The 16,363-nt window shown below is 40.7% G+C and overlaps 1 non-coding gene across 1 annotated transcript; it reads right to left on the bottom strand.

Annotated features, from left to right (window-relative positions):
• Window positions 1–15,456: 15,456 nt before the first annotated feature.
• Window positions 15,457–15,538, bottom strand: trnal-aag (transfer RNA leucine (anticodon AAG)). The gene has a single exon. It is a non-coding gene; the product is annotated as a tRNA-Leu (tRNA).
• Between the last annotated feature and the right edge of the window lie 825 nt (window positions 15,539–16,363).

Here is a 16,363-nt window from a genome sequence, read left to right on the forward strand (position 1 = left end):
TTTGTCAAATACGTGATTGTATTTCTGAATGTTATGTGACACCTACAGTAGTTCACTGCTTTAAATACATCGAATTAAGAAAGTTATGTGTAGCACTTTAGATCTTTTTTCTGAACCAGGGAAAATCTGATCATGTTTCTCTATAACAATAATAAAAAAAACTTTATTTTACATATCGCCTTTAAAAGTGGCATCTCAAAGCAATACAGTAGATCGAAAAACAGTTAAAAGGGACCAAATTAAATACCAGACAATCGCAAAGGCATTTTCAATAAAATTATTTTATTCATTCAGCAGTTTGTGAGAGGAACATCCAGCAGGGAGAGACACACACACCGGTTTTCATTGACAAAATTGTTTTTTTTCAATTCCTCTTGTCTAACAGGAATGTTTTGTTTGTGGACAGACTGTTAGACCGCCTCCTCCTACGAAGCATTAATCGCGTATCTAAGGAAAATTGCAGTATACCTTTGTTCATGCACATCATTATACAGTACAGTATCTCAATTTGTATTTCGATCAAAAAAATCGTTTGCCCAGCCACTACTGTTGTTTTTATCCTGTAAAGCGTTTCCTTTTTCTGCGTTTTCCATTTCCTTTTTCTGATCACTCGCTTTCTGGATACACATCTCACCTGTCCTGTTCTTTGTTTTCCTGGTTTGCTGATTATGCCTGCTGCGGTCCACTCCTACCCTCACACCTAAAGAATACTATTTTAAATTTCTTGGCGCAGTTCATTAACCCTTGTATGTGCTGTCCGCGCCCAAATTGCAATTAAAAAAAAAGTAAAAAACCGCGCTTAAAATGCAATTTAGAGCTTAATAAGATACACTCCACAGGCAAAATTAAAGACAAAATTAAAGACGATTAAAATCTGTAATCTTTCCACTTGTACTGTGAGTCATCGGACAGTTTCTGCTTTGTGTAAGGATGGTGAGAAAGCTGTGTTCAATGTATTTAAGGGACTCAAAAGTAAAAGAAGATGCTTCATATTGCTTGACTAATTTTAAAAACCAAGTTATAAATGCAGACGCTCCCTCGGTGCCGCGCCGGGTGTAAATATCAAAGTATACATTCCCAACAAGAATTGTACCCATCTGTCATGCAAATAAAACACCTTGAATTGAATTGAGGGAGAGATGGGGGTAGTGGGACAGAGATACTGTAGACAGACTCAAGGCAAATAAGATACTTATGGGTGGGTACGCAGGCATTCACGACAGCAACATACGAAACGTTTGCACGTACTGTATAGTTAAGTTATTACTTGGTTTTCAAAGTGCAACGAAATACAATATTGTTGTTGCTGCTGTTCTGGTTGTTTTTATCCCGTAAAGCGTTTTGAGAAGCCACCTTTAAAGGCGATATATACTGTAAAACCACTGATTCTTATGGAATGTGTTCCGCAGGAGATTCAAATTTTTATTTATTTATTTTTTAATCGCGTATCTTAGGAAATCTCAGTATAACTTTGTTCATGAACAGTGGCATGTTACATTATCATTCGTTTTTTTAACAAGGCTCGCCAGCTAATGTGAATCGAAACCTGTCTTGCTAGCTTTTAAAGTCGTGCATGTGTAAACTGTACACTCTAGTAAGAGGGCATGCAAGTTACTCTGCCCCTTTCAGCTGCAGGGAGTCCCTCTGCTGCAACACACAGCAGACAGAACGGGAGACTATTGCCTTTCATATCTGACACCAGTGAAGTAAAAGGGGTGTCTAAAGGGGTGATTTCAGACCACATTTTAGTTACTTTATTTTGTTTACTTTAAACATTTCTGTAATTTACAGTAGATGTCACAATAGAAGCCCGAAGCCTATTATACTCAGTCTAGCCTTGGATCCTCTGAGTCCCTTGACTCAGTTATTGCATATTAATTTCTTGAGATACGCGATTCCATATTATATTCCCTTTTAATCAAATTCTAAAAGTATGCTTGTTGACTCCGGTATCGCGTTAGTTAAAGACTTCGATGCTTAAAATGTTTAGGGAGAAATGGAATACTGGTGTGTATGTTTTCTTTAAAGTACCGAGACCAGCCATATACTGTATGTTTAAGTTCCAAAATTAATATCGTTTATGGACTTCACACGCGTTGCAGTATGCTCCTATTCTTTTTATGCTCAGGCACTAAGATCTCCCTTCTGCTTTGTGTAAGGATGGTATCAAGAGCAATCTTAAGTGGTGAGAAAGCTGTGTTCAATGTATTTAAGGGACTTAAAAGTAAAAGAAGATGCTTCATATTGCTTGACTAATTTTAAAAACCAAGTTATAAATGCAGACGCTCCCTCGGTGCGCTGCTCTGGTGCGCCGGCTCTTACACAGTGCCTGTCTGCCGTAAGCGTTACAATATACATACCCAACACTGCTTGTACCCATCTGTCATGCAAATAAAACACCTTGAATTGAATTGAGGGGAGAGGGGGGGAATACTAAAGCCAATACTGGCTCAATACCCTCAATGGGCTTTGACGTGCTAATGCGTTGGTTTAACAGTCCGGGTGTGGCAGGCTTCCAATGTCAACTCGACTCGATTGGAAGACAATGAACGTATTTTAGCCCTAAATGAATTAATAGCAAACATGGTTTACATAAAATACATTTTTCCAAGAAAGTTTATAATAATACGATCTATAGTTGAAATCTGACCCTACTTTAAAAATAAAGGAAAAGCATTTTCAGAGAGCAATCATGCTGTGTTTATGTAGAAAAAGCGATTAGGGTTATGAGCAATCTAATTACCTATTCGCTTAAAACGCTATTAAAAATTTACTCTGTTGCACACACACACACAATAGAAGCAGGCACCGCTGTCAAAAGGGAAGATATGTTCAAAATATCGCAAATATCGATCATGTTGCGATATTTTGAAATATAAAAGTCAATTGATTGTCCATAATATCGCTATTCTATTTTTTCGAAGAAATGTTTGTTAAAAGAAAAGCCCGGCACCAGCTGGATTCGAACACAAAACCTATCAGCTAGGAGTCACGCACCTAGACCAGTCGGCTACAAGACAGCTCACATGAACAGGCAGGCGAAACAGCCCTACACAGCCCTGTCGCAGCACACGAATACCGTTATTAAATTCTTTAGATACGCGATTCCATATTATATTCCCTTTTAATCAAATTCTAAAAGTATGCTTGTTGACTCCGGTATCGCGTTAGTTAAAGACTTCGAAGCTTAAAATGTTTAGGGAGAAATGGAATACTGGTGTGTATTTTTTTCTTTAAAGTACCAAGACCAGCTATACACTGTATGTTTATGTTCCAAAATTAATATCGTTTATGGCCTTCACACGCGTTACAGTATGCTCCTATTCTTTTTATGCTCAGCTACTAAGATTTCCCTTCAGTGGTAAAATTCAATACCTACAACGGGCACAGCAAAGACGTTTACTGTAAGTCTTTCTACGACAGACCAACGGACCACGAGTGCCCCTGTCGGTCAACCAATCACGTACTGCGGTGCCACGCGTCATCTTGCGTCATACTGAGCGACGTCACCTGCGGTACGTGTCTGTAACGCGCACTTTGAATGGCTGCATCTGTACAGGCAATCCAATAAGAACGTTGAAATGTTTGAATATCATCTCTCTATATATTGCGCTGCTTTTTACTTGGAGTAAAACTATTGGATTGGAGGAATACTAACCACTGGGTTAAAATGTATTGTTTTTATTTGGAGAAATCAATGAACTCTTGATTTTATATGTTTTAAAAGACGGTCATGTGCACAGAAAAAAGACAGTGCTGAGTATTTTTCTGGAGACGGAGCACTGATGACCTATCCGAGCCAATTGATAAAGCCCACCCAGAGGATACTCTAGCAGAACGTGGAAGAACGTTCACCATTGTAACCAAGGCAACCACAGGAACAACATCAAGAAGCACAATCAATTCCCCATTTAAATCTTTCGTGTAAGGTATGCTATGTGAAAGCATGAAGTAAATCCCCTGATCTCTTTTGAACATGGATAAGGTATTTCTGATGGAGCGCTATGAGCAAAGATTTAATAAGCTACTCCTGCTGATGATTCAGCTTAAAGAAGTAAAAGCTTCACAAACAAAAGCAGCTCGCTACCACAGCCAATATTAAATGTACTTGGTGGCACATTACCATTTGCACTGGCTCAAAAGTGATCTCGGCAGACGTTGTTCCCTACGTAAAGCTGAAAGCGCCAAAGAGCATTTCCATTGAGAAAAAAAAAATCTGCCTTGATGTTAAACATAGAGAGCCTGCCTTATAGAAGTTCTCCCTCTAAATACCTTGTGCAGCCTCCTGACAGACTAACAAAAAGCGCCTTTTCACCAACTCAATTTATAATACGCCCCTCAAAACTCACAACCGAATAACAATCCATCCGTATATTTGATTTCCAAGATCCATTCAAGGCAACTTGGCTCTTCGCAAGCAAATAATTTCAGGGAAGAAACTCAGTTTAGTCAACTACTGGTGCATTCAGCACACCACTTGCTCTTGCTTGTCAGGGTGGCCGAGTGGTCTAAGGTACCAGACTCATGGACATGTGTTTTTCCAACTGGCTTGGGTGTTCTGGTCTCCAAATGGAGGCATGAGTTCAAATCCCACTCTTGACAGCTTCTGTTTTTACCTCTCTTGTATTGTTCCAGTGCTAGCTGACAGTGAATGACTGAAATATAAAAGCAGCAGAAAGCAAGCAACTCAGTGCAATTTGTGAGTATTCTGCACTGTTAAAATGCACAGGTTTTCATACTTTTTGGAATTCGTAGCTCAAGAGGTGACTCCTGTTTCATTTTCTATTCACCAACTCGATTTGCATTCCGCCCCTCACACCTCACAACAGAATAACAAACGGCTTCATGTGCCACAGCATTCCCCTGTAGATTCGGTTTGCACTATGAACTAGGCGACCCCGAATGAAATATTTTAGTGTTGGCTCAAATGTGAGGAATTTCATGAACCCTCAAAAAGGAACTTGCAGAAAATGCCAGCAATTCAAAGCGTGTAGGCAGCATGAACAGATCAATTCTGCAATTTATTTTATCGGGGCTGGTGCTTTCCGAGTCGATGGTTCTGCATTAGAAATGAGAAGTGCTGAACACTAAACACGTTCTTGCCATTACTGCTACTCCTGCTGCTACTCCTTTGTCCTCGAAAAAAGAAAAGACAGGCATGTTTTGAGTCTCATAAGGATCTTCTGGATCCACAAGAAACATGTAAATTTGATTGATTCCGCAGTATTTTGGATGTACTGTACTTATAACTTCCATCGAAGAGAGATTTCATCAGTTGCATGAAATTGAAACTTTCGACTTTTTGTCTGGTATGGAAAATATGTTAAAAAAATATAAACAATTTTCTAACGAACAACTCATGAAGTATTGCCAGGATCTATATTTAGCATTCGGTAGTGATAACACTGCTGATATTGATTGAGTACAAATCTATGATGTATTGACAGCTTCATCTGAAGCGAGAAGTCCTAGAACGCCATCTATGAAATTTTAGGATTCATACCAAGAAATGCCTTTTTTTTCCCACCCCAACTGCTGCTATTGCATTACACATTTTGTGAACATTACCAGTTTTGGTAGCTTCTGGGCACGATTTTCCTAAACTGAAACTTATTACAAAATTCTTTAAGATGAACCATGTCCAAAAATTGTAAATCAGGACTAATTTTAATATTAAATGAAATTACTACAGAAGAAAAGGTTTAACTGAAATATGAATAAGACTATGCAAGCCTAAAAAATAGAAAAATTCAATTTATATAACTTATTTTTTTATTTTTTGAGAAATGGGCTCACACACCGGAAGACAATAACGTTTCTCTTCGTTAGAGTATGTGAATAACAGTTTAACCCCAAATGTTTGTAATTGTGATTCTGTTAAAATTATATAAATCGTAAGAAATTATTAAGAAAGTAAGAAATTGTTTTGTTTCACAAACTATAAGACAATGAAGAGAGTTTACTTCGCTTTTGTTCTTTTAACTTAAGAGTTCAGGGTCCAAATCCATCTGCGGACGGTTGTGTTTCTTGAATTTCTTGTAATCATCAAAAGTCGTTGTTTTGGGCTTCAGTTTTTTCTCGAGTTATACCATGGATATTTTATACAATCAATACTTTTCATACTCTTTTGCATTTTCCTTCACATACAGAAAAAGTTGAAGGTGTTCATGTCACTGTGCTGCACATTTATGCTGGACCACCTGTAACAGTACAGGACACACAGTGAGGAATTCGTGCAGCTTTCAGCTCAGTGCCGAGTCCAGAGGGAGGACTCGCTCGCTGAATGATCTCTCAGGAAATCCCGGGTGAGATTCAAAAGGTAAACCTGGCTCTCTATGAACACGAGCAAAGAGTTCTCACTCAACAGAAGATTGCGATGTGAGTACAGTAATATAAAACACCTGAAGATGCCAGGGATTGAACCCCGGACCTGTGGAGCAGTAAGTGACTTGTAGCGCTGACATAAGAGATACTTACATAAAGTGCTTTTACTGACCACATTACAAATCACAGGAAGTAAGGTCTTAAAACATTGGGCAGTAGTGGGATTTAAACCCACGCCCCTGAGAGAGTGGAGCCTAAAATCCAGCATATTAGACCATTCAGCCACACTACCTCTGGCCCCTTCTCCTTTCCTCTCGTTGCTGAGTATAGGTGCCTTCATGCAATTGAGCCAGGTTTGAATCCCAGCCAATGCATCTCCAAATCTTTTCAAATGAATCTGTGATCTTGTAGCACATCCTCTGAAACCAGCAATCGAAATTGGAAACGTCTTCTTCAACACTGAAAAGCTCAATTAGGAAGAAGCAGTTGTACACAGGACAGCAGTACCGTATGTGTTCTTGATTGATTCAGACTCGTTCTCAGTGGTTCTTGCTCACCAAATAACTTAAAAGCTGAGGAAGAACGCTACGAAAAATACTAATCAAAATACAAAATAATAATCATTATTAACCAGAAACAGCAGAAACACTGGTCACATTTGTGATTATGTCGCTTCTCTGCTTCAGCAAGGTCAATAAAGGACTCTCTGAAAGTAGTTAAACACTAAAGAACTGCAAAACTGAATTCAAAATCATATTAGGAATTCTGAGTGATGCCTGCTGACATGCAATCCAATACGGATGTTGTCTTTAAATAAGAATTCTCTATGTTTCCCTGCCTTTTCCCTGGAGTGAAACCATTGGATTGAAGGAATTCTTATCACAGGTTTACAAGGTGCCGTTGATATTTGGATAAATCTATGAACTCGTGATTTTTATATACTTTAAATATCGGCCATATGCACAGAATAAAATGACAGTACTAATGATTTTTCCTGAGACGAAGCACAGCTTATCTTTCCAAGACAGCTGATAAAGGCAAGCCAGTGGATACTCTAGCAGAACATGGAAAAACGTTCAGCTTTGTAACCAACAAATTCCCCATTTAGATCTGACATGTGAGGTATGCTTTGTGATTGCTTGAAGTGAAACCCACAATCTCTTTGGAACTTAGACAAGTTATTTCTGATGGAGCGCTATGCGGAAAGACTTAATCAGCTCTACCCCTGAGGATGACTCGACTTGAAAATGCAGAACATTAACGTTTCACAGATAAAAGGAGCACAACCGACATTAAAATTGAGGGCGCACTGTGATTTGCACTGACTCAAAAGTGATCTTGGTAGACAAACTTCCCTGCTGAAGGTGGAAACAAGAATTTGTGTTGAGAAGAAGAAACACTTTTTTCTCCCTGCTTTGATGTTAAGCTGATAAAGTAGCTTTTAACACATTGCTCCACTTGGTGGTTGTAACACAGAAACTCCTAGCAGCAGTGGAATTCAAACCCACACCTCCAACGAGACTGGAGCCTTAATCCAGCACCTTAGACCACTCAGCCACACTACCCACTGTACCCTGTCTCTTTGTCTCATTACTTTCCCGGAGGAAGCCGGGTGGCTTTTGCTCTTGTCCGACAGTGGCGTTATGACTATGGAACCGACTGCACCTGCTTTTTCTGAGATGCTTCCCCTCTCATGGTGAGATCTCGACTTCTTTAACACCTCTGGATACAGTTCTTCTGTGGATCGGTTATGTGGGAGACGGCACTTCGATACTAAGATCGAAAGTGATCTGAAACTACCCAGCTTTCAATCTCTGAGGTAGTTGTCACTAAACTCGGACGTGATGTGCCGTGTGCCGTGTGCCATTACTTTTGTTGCGTTCAAGAGTATTCGTTGCGTGAGCTCCTCACTGCATGTCCTGTACTGTACTGTGATTTCATTTAGAGTACAGCGACTAGAACGCCTTGAATGTCTATCAGTATGTATATATAAAAACGCTAAAGAACATGTAAAGTGATTAACATTTCCTTGATATCGATTTTCTGATTATGTCTTGGCTTCATTTAATGAATTTTCTTAGTGACAGATAATTTCTTTCCGGTATTTTTTTCTGGTGCTGTTATTGATCGCATACGAAACATTATTCTCATAAAGAACATGTCACCTACAAAGTCACTATGAAACTGGTATCAGGAAAAGTTTCTTAATATTTCTTTTGATTAGCATGCAAGTGAATTTGATCATTACCTATGGAATTTCCCGCCAGCGTGGAGCTTGAATTCACAACCTTGAGATTCAGTGTTCAAGAGTCACAGAAGAGGTCGGCCTGGTCTTCAGTTTGCCAACGATAAGCTCCGGCAGTGCTCCTCTGTAAAGCAGATTGTTCGGATCGGTTATGTGGGACGGCACTTCGATACTAAGATCGTTTGCAGCACACGCATGGTTTCCCCCCTTCACGTAAAAAACAGATGCAGCCATTCAAAGTGCGCGGTACAGACACGTACCGCAGGTAATTGGCTACGGCGTCGTGCATCGTGACGCGCGATGACGCAAAATACCGCGGTGCGTGATTGGTTGACCGACAGGGGCACTCGTGGTCCGTTGGTCTGTCGTAGAAAGACTTACTGTAAACGTCTTTACTGTGCCCGTTGTAGATATTGAATTTTACCACTGAAGGGAAATCTTAGTAGCTGAGCATAAAAAGAATAGGAGCATACTGTAACACGTGTGAAGGCCATAAACGATATTAATTTTGGAACATAAACATACAGTATATAGCTGGTCTTGGTACTTTAAAGAAAAAAATACACACCAGTATTCCATTTCTCCCTAAACATTGTAAGCTTCGAAGTCTTTAACTAACGTGATACCGGAGTCAACAAGCATACTTTTAGAATTTGATTAAAAGGGAATATAATATGGAATCGCGTATCTAAAGAATCTAAAGAATATCTAAAGAATTTTTAAGAATTTAAGAACTTAAAAGTTAAAGGAGATGCTTCATATTGCTTGACTAATTTTAAAAACTAAGTTATAAATGCAGACCCGGTGTAAATATCAAAGTACTGTATACATTCCCAACAAGAATTGTACCCATCTGTCATGCAAATAAAACACCTTGAATTGAATTGAATTGAGGGAGAGAGGGGGTAGGGGGACAAATATACTGTAGACAGGACTCAAGGCAAATAAGATACTTATGGGTACGCAGGCATTCACGACAGCAACATACAAAACGTTTGCACGTACTGAGTTAAGTTATTACTTGGTTTTCAAAGTGCAATGAAATACAATATTGTTGTTGCTGCTGTTCTGGTTGTTTTTATCCCGTAAAGCGTTTTAAGAAGCCACCTTTAAAGGCGATATATATTGTAGAACCGCTGATTCTTATGGAATGTGTTCCACAGGAGATTCAAATTTTTATTTATTTTTTAATCGCGTATCTAAGGAAATCTCAGTATAACTTTGTTCATGTACAAACAGTGGCATGTTACATTATCATTAGTTTTTTTAACAAGGCTCACCAGCTAATGTGAATCGAAACCTGTCTTGCTAGCTTTTAAAGTCGTGCATGTGTAAACGACAATTGAAATAGAGAAAAAAAGACCTGACTGACAAGATTTAATTAATGCAGATCAGTAAATCAAGGGACAAAACAACTATTGCGCCCGGGTCCTCAATGCGCTTTGACGTGCTAATGCGTTGGTTTAACAGTCCGGGTGTGGCAAGCCTCCAATGTCTCCCGACTTCGGCAAAAGGCACCCGCCTTTCATTGGAAGACAATGAACACACTCTAGCCGTACATGTGAATATAGTATAAAGACACCAAGGGATTGGGTGAGCTCCCATCACAAAAAAAAAAACTGCGAACCTGCACTACAGCGACCATAGTACAGTATGGAGACCAAGACCTTTTACGGGAAGAGACGGGGTGCTTCTGCCGCCCCAGCTTCCAAAGAGCGAAGGGTAAGCAAATACAGCAGACTTCATCTGAAATACGCTATTACAGCGCATATTACAAGGTATTATTGCCGTTTTGAATTTTAAATTCAATTATAATTATTTCTTCGTAGCCTGTTCTTCAAGAAAACACCGCACGGGCAAAACGATCTACCACCAGGACAGTAAAAAAGAAAGCGGTAAGACGGAAAAAAAGAAAAGTTTATTTTGACGTCTGTTCCGCGACTGATGAATACTACTGTGTGACTTTATTTCTTACATGAATTATGTTATTTTGCCACAGGCCGTGGGTCTCTGCTCTCGGCCACTGGCCAGGGTGCCAACCTGTAGAAGCAGCACCTGTATGGAGACATTTCAGCTGCAGCGGGAGCAGTACGATGCATTACTGGGGAGGATTGGGAGGCTAGAGACACTCCTGAAAATGCAGAGGAAGGAGACAGTATGTTCCAGCAGTCAAACAGTTGAGCAGCTGTCTCCCGAAAAGTGCCTCTCCCCGCCGCGTAGGTTGCAATGCCTGGCGGAAGCTCTGCCCCCCGCAGAGCACACACCGCCTCAGGACACTCCATCCCGGCCTCTCAGTTCACCACCGCGCAGGAATCTGTTGATGCTGTCCCCGCCGCCTATCTCCCCCCAGGAAGCACAGCGGAATTCACAGACGCCAGTGGGACGAATAATTCTCCCAGATGTCCAACTGCTACCCATCACCCAGGAGATGGAGGGGGGGTTGTACTTGCAGTGCATCGGCATAGACGGGAAAGCAAGAGCCGACCGCTACGCCGCCCTCGTGTTTCGAAATCTTGTGACTTTTGAAATTTACTGGGGGTGGACCACGTCTGTAAATTTCGATGGGTCCAGAGGCAAAAGTGCCTTGCCTTGCAATCTCCAGGAAACCATTAGTACGATGGTGAATCGGAGATTCTCAACCCTTGCTGCGTACGACTGGAAAAGAATTCGTGATCGGATCAACGAAATGCTTCGTAGCAGGAGGCGGTCTTTTCCTCTTGTCTAACAGTCTGTCCACAAACAAAACATTCCTGTTAGACAAGAGGAATTGAAAAAAAACAATTTTGTCAATGAAAACCGGTGTGTGTGTCTCTCCCTGCTGGATGTCCCTCTCACAAACTGCTGAATGAATAAAATAATTTTATTGAAAATGCGCTTGCGATTGTCTGGTCTTTAAATTCTTGAGATACGCGATTCCATATTATATTCCCTTTTAATCAAATTCTAAAAGTATGCTTGTTGACTCCGGTATCGCATTAGTTAAAGACTTCGATGCTTAAAATGTTTAGGGAGAAATGGAATACTGGTGTGTATGTTTTCTTTAAAGTACCGAGACCAGCCATATACTGTATGTTTAAGTTCCAAAATTAATATTGTTTATGGACTTCACACGCGTTGCAGTATGCTCCTATTCTTTTTATGCTCAGGCACTAAGTAAAAGGAGATGCTTCATATTGCTTGACTAATTTTAAAAACTAAGTTATAAATGCAGACGCTCCCTCGGTGCGCTGCTCTGGTGCGCCGGCTCTTACACAGTGCCTGTCTGCCGTAAGCGTTACAATATACATACCCAACACTGCTTGTACCCATCTGTCATGCAAATAAAACACCTTGAATTGAATTGAATTGAGGGGAGAGGGGGGGAATACTAAAGCCAATACTGCCGACGTGCTAATGCGTTGGTTTAACAGTCCGGGTGTGGCAGGCTTCCAATGTCAACTCGACTCGATTGGAAGACACTGAATGTATTTTAGCCCTAAATGAATTAATAGCAAACATGGTTTACATAAAATACATTTTTCCAAGAAAGTTTATAATAATACGATCTATAGTTGAAATCTGAGCCTACTTTAAAAATAAAGGAAAAGCATTTTCAGAGAGCAATCACGCTGTGTTTATGTAGAAAAAGCGATTAGGTTTATGAGCAATCTAATTACCTATTCGCTTAAAACGCTATATAAAATAAAGTTTATTTAGAGATGAATGATCAGTGTCGCAGTTTAAATAATGGGAGTCAGGAAACTAACACACAGCGCCACCGGATTTAATAACGCAATAAAAACGCTATAAAATAATGTGACTAGGCACAGAAAAAGTTTACAGCACAGTACAATAATAAATGCTGACCATGACTTTAGAAGCATAAATTACCTTACACTCAATTTAAACACAAGCTGTCTTTCTGTATGAACCTCTAAGCTGGTTCATACAGAAAATGTAGAAATGCATTAGCCTGATTATGATTAAAAAACACATAATTAAACACGCGTTTGCGATTTAAATCAGAACACGATTTAAATCAATATAAATGTTTATATTGTAACGCATACTGTCCAGCCTCCATTTCTCTATAAAAATTTACTCTGTTGCACACACACACACAATAGAAGCAGGAACCGCTGTCAGAAGGGAAGATATGTTCAAAATATCGCAAATATCGATCATGTTGTGATATTTTGAAATATAAAAGTCAATTGATTGTCCATAATATCGCTATTCTATTTTTTCGAAGAAATGTTTGTTAACAGAAAAGCCCGGCACCAGCTGAATTCGAACACACAACCTGCCAGTTGGTAGTCACGCACCTAGACCAGTCAGCTACAAGACAGCTCACATGAACAGGCAGGCGAAACAGCCCTACACAGCCCTGTCGCAGCACACGAATACCGTTATTAAATTCTTTAGATACGCGATTCCATATTATATTAGCAGAAAAGCTTAAAACTACCACTTTTTCACACGCTATTTCACATGCTAGTTAAATACTTCGATGCTTAAAATCGTTAGGGAGAAATGGAATACCGGTGTGTATTTTTCCTTTAAAGTGCCGATTCCTGGAATCTGACTGGCTGACACCCCTCTGAAGTGGTTCCATAAAATCTGGTATACGGAAAAGAAAGCGTTGATAAATACAAGTGTCTTTTAATACACTCTTTGCTGTGCTCTTGAGGATCCTTGTGATATTTTAAGCTCTAGTTGAATGATAGGTGTCGCATTTTAAATCATTTTCGTAGTTAGAAATTATGAAACGCCCTGTTAAAAGCAAGGAAGTTTTTATGCCCGTTGAAGTAAAACAAAATGCCTGACAAAGTATGGCTTGGACAGATTCCAAGTGCTTGTACAAATGTGCTAAAGAAATTATACTTTGAGTATACAGCTTGTCCAAAGTCATCCATTATTAATACTATTAGTAATATCTTCAGTAAAGGCTTTGATGCATAAATATTTCTGATAAAGGTAGGTTGTGTACTTTTGTCCAACTGAGCAATCTTGCTTTCATAAAATATACCAACATTTTAATGACTGATGATTAACATGCTGTAATACACAGTTCAAAATTAAAGGCTAAAATGCTGTACATGAGAGGTTAAGCTCCCCCTGGCGGTTTTACAAGGCGACGGCGGATAGTTAACCACGTGACACCACGTTAACTGCGTCATACCGCGTGAAACTGCGACACGCCCACCGGGGTATGCCGCGAAATACCTCACGCATTTTGAATGGCTGCATCTGTAGACGAAGGAAGCTCTCTTATCTTGGGCTGCTGACTCCGGGATTTAAAGCGCTCTGGGTGCCAGCTAAGTCTCTAACAAGCACACTATAAAGACAGGAATTACACTTTGCTCACGTCACGCTTGGAATGGCGAGGCTACTTGTTCCAATATTATCTAGTCTCACCTCATATGGTGCCGATTCCTGGTTTTCATTTAAGAAAGAGCACTGCAAACACCGTAAACTGTGCAAAACGTGTGATGAAAGAAGTCTTTTCCCCCCTTTGTCAAAAGCAGAACACAGCGGAGTCATGCCGAGGGTTGTGAGATCAAGATTTCAGCGGAGCACTGTCGTCTACGTCTTTCGCTACATGAGTTGGACATCCTCTTGTACACGGAAAGCAGATTGAGATCCTCTGACATGAAAAGTGCCAGATAAAAGCCATTTCTCATCCTTTCTCTTAGTGGTGGAGCTATCGCACATAAATGAGGCAACTTGCAAGGCGAGCAGGCTCGGTGCACCCCGAACGCAGATGTCTCAGAGCAGTTGAGACGTGTCCAAGTGGCTGTCAAAGGACAGCACTTTGCCGGCGCCGTGGCTTAGTTGGCTAAAGCGCCTGTCTAGTAAACAGGAAATCCTTGGTCCGATTCCCAGCGGTGCCTTTCTTCCTGTCTTACTGTACAGAACTTATCTTTACAGGCAAATCCCATGCCTTTTAATTCAGGTGAATGCAAGTGTTCGTTTCCTTTCTGGAACAACTTGTTTTGAAAGAAATCTATACAGCTTGCGAAAGATGAAACACAAATCTTGCTTATCAGTGAAGAAGAGGTACTCCCAGCAGGCCAGCTAATACCAGCAAAGTTTTTTTTTTTCACCCTAACCCAGAGAATGGAGAAAAGCGAGGCGCCTGTGGCTCTGCAGTGTAATCAGTTCGCGAGTTCGGCGGTTAGCTGAAAGAGTGGTAAATGGAGCTCGCCCCAGCCCGTCCTTATTCTTTTAAAGGGATAAAAAATTAACTTCGCCGCCATTACTACCAGCTTTAAAAGACTGCCATGGGCACGGAAAAAAACACACTACAGATGACTTTTCTGGAACCGAAGCAGAGATTCCTTTACGAACCAACTGATAAAGCTCAGCCAGTGAATACTGTTAACAGAATGTGAAAGCACGATCAACTTTGTAACTGCAACCACAGGAAAAACAGCAAGAAGCAGGCTCCATTCCCCATTTAAATCTGTCGTGCGAGGCATGCTTCTTGAACGCATGAAGTAAATCCCACGATCGCTTTTGAACTTGGACAAAGTACTTCCAAAGGAGCGCTATGCGCAAAGATTTAACAAGCTCAACCCCCGCCAACGATTCGGTGTGAAGAAGCAGAACATTCAAGTTTCACAGACAGAAGCGGCACGCCAGCACAGCCAACAATAAAACGGAGGGCACACTACGATTTGCATTGACACAAAAGTGATCTGGGCAGACGTCGTTCCCTGCATAACGCAAAAAGTGGCAAAGCGCTTTTGGGTTGAGAGGACGCAAGAAGGTTTTTGTTTTGTGCCTTGATGTCAAGCTGAGAAAGCATCTTTAAACACTTTGCTTAGTTTCTCGAGAGACTGCCAAAAAGCAGTTCCCTCCCTTTCGTCTGAAGTCAGATGAAAGGGGGTCGCAACAGAAGCACCTGGTAACGGTGGGATTCGAACCCACGCCCCCAAAGAGACTGGAGTCTTAAGCCAGCGCCTTAGACCGCTCGGCCACACTACCCGCTGTACCCTGTCTCTTTGTCTCATTACTTGCTCGGAGGAAGCCTGGTGGGTTTTGCTTTTGTCGCCCGACTTAGTGGCGTTATGACCGTGGAACTGACTGCACCTGCTTTTTCTGAGATGCTTCCCCTCTCATGGCGAGATCTCAACTTCTTTAACACCTCTGGATAAAGATCTTCTGTGGAGCAGGTTTCAGACCTCTGCGTACAGCACCCTTGATGTCATTTTATTTTTACAGCAGCCGCATCCGGAAAGTTGTGTCTTTTACGTTTTATTTGAACAACAAAACTACATACAATACAAACAAGAGCACATATAACGTATCAAGAAAATCGTCAGGGGCACATGCTATAATACAATTACACTTTATGAAAAACGATTACACAAGGTAAATATTGATAAGGTCCGCACAGCTTGTTCTTACATTTCGAAAGAGTCCGTAAATACCCCTTTACGTCTATTTTGAACTGTTCAAACGTAGGACTCTTCCCAGACCATTTCACTTTATACCACGTTCCTAAACGAGGATGCATCTCCTGTTTTAGAACTATTTCGGCCGTGTGGCTTATACAACACACCCACAGTATTCTAATGGTGGACTGCAGATCTGTGCTATAGTTCAGTCGAATTCGAAGGATCCAGCAATCGTACTGGATTTGACTGGGATTCTGAAATGTCTCTTGCAAAATTATTCGGGTTTGCTTGAACCTTTGATAAAAAAAGTGATCTGATCTGAAACTACCCAGCTTACAATCTCTGAGGTAGTTGTCACTAAACTCGGACGTGATGTGGCACACATGTGCCGTGTGCCTTTACTTTTGTAAAA

The sequence above is a fragment of the Atractosteus spatula genome, assembly GCF_055471065.1.
Source record: "Atractosteus spatula isolate fAtrSpa1 chromosome 10 unlocalized genomic scaffold, fAtrSpa1.hap1 SUPER_10_unloc_7, whole genome shotgun sequence".
Taxonomy (NCBI): domain Eukaryota; kingdom Metazoa; phylum Chordata; class Actinopteri; order Semionotiformes; family Lepisosteidae; genus Atractosteus; species Atractosteus spatula.